At 40.5% G+C, this 5,019-nt stretch overlaps 1 long non-coding RNA gene across 1 annotated transcript; it reads right to left on the bottom strand.

The window, feature by feature from the left end:
• Positions 1-1,238: 1,238 nt before the first annotated feature.
• Positions 1,239-3,453, bottom strand: LOC104511959. Its single transcript, XR_727917.1, has 2 exons — positions 3,371-3,453; positions 1,239-2,480 (listed from the first exon to the last, which is right to left on the bottom strand). It is a non-coding gene; the product is annotated as an uncharacterized LOC104511959 (long non-coding RNA).
• Positions 3,454-5,019: the final 1,566 nt, after the last annotated feature.

Here is a 5,019-nt window from a genome sequence, read left to right as displayed (position 1 = left end):
GAAAGAGATCTGTACACAAAGTTTTCTGTCACTTTTGGAAAGAAAACGGTTTTCACAGTTGGATGGGAAAAGAACATCGATAACTACCGAAAATCCCTTTTGTGCAGGTAGGTATTTGTTTTCAGTCACCGAGAGGTAGAGGAACGTCAGCTCTTAGAGAATCGCACAGTCCCTCAGAAGCAGCTCCTTCTGGAGTTCGTTTCAGTTAGCTCGGCGCTCCGAGGTGGGCACGCCAGCCCCCCTAGAAACACCTTGACAGACAGATCCATCCCGTGGCTCAGCACTGCTGCCGGGCAAGGTCTCCGGCCAGACGAGTGTGCTAATGACTCCTGTAAGGCGTGCAAAGCAGAATCGAGGGTAGCACATGACTGCCATGTTTAATTACTCTAATACAGCTTAACGGATACTGTTTGGAATGTAAGAGTCAGTTTTTGATGAAAAATCCAAGGACAAAATAGGGTCTTTCATTTGAATGTAGACACCAAAGCCTTGACCTCTCCTAAGAGCAGTCATTCAGAACAATTGTTACAGCAGGGACAGACATTTCTTCAACTCACAAAATATTCCTTAGCCAATATGCACTAACAACAGAGAGAGAATTTCACCTGCCTCAGCTGAGTATTTTTTTAACTACGGAACAATTTTCTGTAGGTTTGCCTAAATGCATTCAGCTGCTGAAAGGAACCTGGGATACAATGATGATCTTGGGGTTTTTTTCCCTTCTCAGAAGGATAATGCCAAACGTGCTATTTAGCTTCATTTCATGTTGCAAAACCACTTCTTTTGGAGTAGACTTTAAGGTCAGTGCTATGCACAAAACATCTTGTGTATGCTGACACTGCAATCAACTCCTTGATTGCTGACACACGGAGACGGCAAGTGATCTGCTGTCACAGTTAACGTAAGATACTACACGAAAATTAGACCCCTTTTGAAAACTTTCTTTGGGAGGTATTTTTTTGACAAAGCAGCTTCTCTCTTACAGCACTAATCAAGGCCTGTGAACAGTCAAACCAGCTTTTGCTCCTCAACCCACGAACCTGCCTCCTCAGCTACAGGCGAGGACACACCAAAGAGATGGACTTGGGTAACGCTGCCCATCCCTCGGCAGCAACAAGGGATCGTGAGAGCTCGGGGAGGGCCGAACTATCTCCCGACTGAGAACCTAGAGGGCGGGCTGAACCGAACCCTGAGCTATTGGTGGTGACAGCGGTCATAGACAATACAGGATAAAATAATTCACGTTTAGGTTTTTAACATTTATTAAAAAAGCAGGATGTATGTTCATTTCAAATTAAACAGTTAAAAATGTTAAAGCATACAAACAAATCAGTCGTGGACTAGCAGCATCCAATTGTTAGAATTTCCTAGAACTCCTCAGTACAGTCTTGGCAAGCTAAAAATCTTACAACTTGCAACCAACTGACCTCACCATAGTGCAGATAAAATAAACTTTATAAAAACAACAATTTAAGGTTAAATAAGCTTAAATAAAGGTGTTAAATACAAGACACTTGATCAAAGCTTCTGTACAAAGATAAACAAATTTGGCATTGTACAATTGATCGGCTGGCTCGCACCATACATGATTCCAACAGTGAAGCAGTATAACTGTTTAGCTGAACATCAACTATACAAAAGTAACTGAAGTTGGGAGAGGGCTAACCCCAGTGAGCCATTTACAAGGCATGTGTATTTTTAGAAAATCAGAACACTGTTTATATTCAGGCACCGTTTGTTCCTGCAAATAAATAATCTCTAATGTATCTGCATCCAAACTAGTGTTAAACACATCAGTGCTAACATTTTATAAACACAGCTTTGTGACTATTCACTATACCTCCATTGTTATTGCTATGACAATGTGGACCGTGGAAATAAACCTACTGTACATCCAAAAAAATAGAGCACCTTTTAAACATTAAAGTATATGTCTGGTTATTCTTTTTATCTTACAATACCGAAGCCCAAGCTAATGTAAATTGCTTTAACATCTTCACCAGCGCACCTGAAATGCAGGAACTAAAACCCCAAATATTCCTCTTCAGGCAAGCCCCAGCCAGAGCATCTTCTAAAAATGTCTAAAATGACACTAAGGATTTTTTACATTCATCTGCACACAAACAAATATCTGCTACTCTCCGCTTTCTTCACAGGGATTTAAAGATGGGTGACCACAGTTCTCTCTCCTTTTCAAGTGAATAAAGCTGGATAGAGAATGTAGCAGAAACACCTAAAATGGATTGTGAACACAGTGAAATTATTACCCCGCTAATTCAAAAAAATACAGCTGTTACATTGTTCCAATAAGTATTTTTCCAGCGGCCCAGCCATTAGGATTTTTTGTCTATCGTATTGAAAAACCACTCTGTAAATTTCCTCAGTTGAGCAGCTGCTGTTTGAGACTCCTCCTGAAGCCTCATGTTATCTTGCCTCAGATGCTGTACCTCTGCCTGGAGAACTGCCTTGTCCTGTTTTTCCTGGTTAACAAAGACACAAGTTGAGTAAACTGAGTAGTCGCGGTGGCAGCGTTTATTTTTGTTGTTAATATTTCTGTGCAAGTCAAACAGCTATAGTCTGCTGAGCTCCCTAATCCATTCTGACAACTACTAACTCTACGTTAATTCTCCAACCACGCTCCAACTACCACATTCATTCTGAAAAAAAACACTGCAAGCTGAAAAGGAAACTAGATGCTACTTTAATACAAAAATTATAGGAGTTTACTCCATTTAACAACACAAATCCAAGCACTAAAAGGATAAGAAGCTTTTAGCTATTACAAAGCACGCGTGAGAGCCCAAGTCACAAGGAACTGATTTCACGCGTGTGTTAAGGAAGAAAAATACCTAATTTCAAAATTTTCCCTTATTATGATTTTCTTACCAAAAGCAGTCTCATTTCTATCAGTCCTGGCACTGTCTCCAGCTCAGAAAATAGCAAATGAGACACAAAGAGAGTCATTGTTACATGATTGATAGGATGGTGAGTTGCCTCCTTGTGTGTCCAGTGACAGGTCTGGAGTGTTAGCTACTTCGCAATAGTGCCCTGTCCATACCCCTTATCCTTTATTAAACCCGAGGTGCCATAAATGGAGACAAAGCGCCTCTTTCTTTCTGTGGTATGACTGTGTAGGACAGTTATTCTGGAGTGAAGACCCATAAACTAGGTAGCCAGGAGGCAGGTTCTTCACGTAACCATTCCGGCAGGACCATCTGCACCTCAGTGTTCCGATTCCCACTGGCCTCTACCATTCATGAGCTACACCACCTACTTTAACTGATGCACTTTCACCAAGCCCTTGATGAAGTCTGCATAAAACCATAACTATTAAAGCTGGGGAGTAATAATACCACCAGTGATTCCTTACCTTTCTCAGGTCCGTTTGAAGTTGCCGGAGGATGACTTCTAGCTGGTTTACTTTTCCAGTCAGAGTACTCGGAGCATGCTCCCTGCAAAGTAAACCACTACCTTCACTCTGGGTTAGTTACAAACATTTTCTCCCCCAACTTTTGCGGATCATAACGCTTTGAGTGATAGCAAAGGAAACCAATCAGACAAAACCCAGCATCGGCAAAAGGCTATCACCTGGACATAAACCCGTTGCTGCAATATCTGAACCACGACACTGCCTCTCGTGCAAACCAAGAGGACTTTACAGTGATTTTAAGGAATGTTTTAGGAATTACTTGCAGTGAAAGTCAAACTGGCTGCTAAATGGCGTGCTGAGCACACTTGTTAAGAAGCTGCTTTCTGACAAGGACTGTACTAATCTGAAGCAAGCTGCAGCAGCAGTTACTGGAACCCAAAAGGGCTGTTAAAGGTTTTTTTTTTTTCTGGTCTGCAGTTGTGTCACTTCCAGTAATGGATAAACCTATGGCTTTGTGGTGACAAATATTTTGTTTAAAAGGTCAAAACATATGAAATATTGCCACAGCTTAAGCAAATGCACCACTGAAGGAAAATACTGAGAATAGCTTCTGTACCCTGTATGACAATGAGCACTGAGGGTGACAGATTTATACACATTATAGGTGAAATTAGCCATAATGTGAATCATTTTGTCTTGAAGAGAGAAGTTCTATATACAAAGCTGAATCAGCTGCTTCATGCAACTTCACAAATCTGACAGATTTGCCAATGCTAAAAGTGGAACATCTTTAACATCCTTACTGATGACTAGGCTGGGGAAAGATGTGCACTTAGACGTTATTACAATAAACGTGCTTTACCATGTAGGTAAGTTAATTTGTGTAAAATTGGTTCAAATTAAAATGTGATATTTTAACAAGTAAGAAGCTTTTCCCTCAATTTCCTGCTCTTCCATTCCCGCAGCTGAAGAGCAATACTAATCAAAGATGTGTTTTTCTTTTAAAACATGCTATTGGACAGATTATACTGCTGAATCTGTGCTTAAGTGTACTACTCACAGCAGGGTAGGTGGTACAGTGCAGGGGAGGGGGAGAAAAAAAAAAAAAAGGAATAACCTCTCCCAGAGCACTGGGAAGATTTTGAAGAATTGGGCAGTTTGGCATAAAATTTTCCTGCAGTTACAGGTTCTCTTGATTAATTTACCTCTGTAAAAATGAAAAGTCTGGATTTGCAAGTAGCAAATAGTTGCAAAAGACAGGTAGGAACATCTGTTCCAAGGTCTGAGATACTTCCTCCAGATAAGGTTATGCATACTACAGAGTTGAGCTTCTGTTACTGTTTCTATTAAAATGAAAACAGTAACAAACCATTATTGTATAGGAGAAACACAGTGAAAAATTTGGTTAGGTGAAACTCTGCATCTAACCACACTTTGCATTATAGGCCTACTCTAGTGAGAGCACTTTATCTGAACCATACTACATTCTTCCTAGATAGAACTGCTCAGAGGTTAATTTCAAGAAACAACATTTTTCAAAATTAAAGACAAGACATAATCAGTCAAGGTAACAGGTCTGCCACTAAGCAGCAGTGAAACACACATACAGGGTCTCTGACATGCAACATCAATCATAGAATCATAGAATG

This window comes from Eurypyga helias, unplaced genomic scaffold (assembly GCF_000690775.1).
Source record: "Eurypyga helias isolate BGI_N326 unplaced genomic scaffold, ASM69077v1 scaffold9347, whole genome shotgun sequence".
NCBI classification, from domain to species: domain Eukaryota; kingdom Metazoa; phylum Chordata; class Aves; order Eurypygiformes; family Eurypygidae; genus Eurypyga; species Eurypyga helias.
The sequence above is the reverse complement of the archived record's forward strand: the minus strand, read 5'-3'. Positions and strand labels throughout refer to the sequence as shown.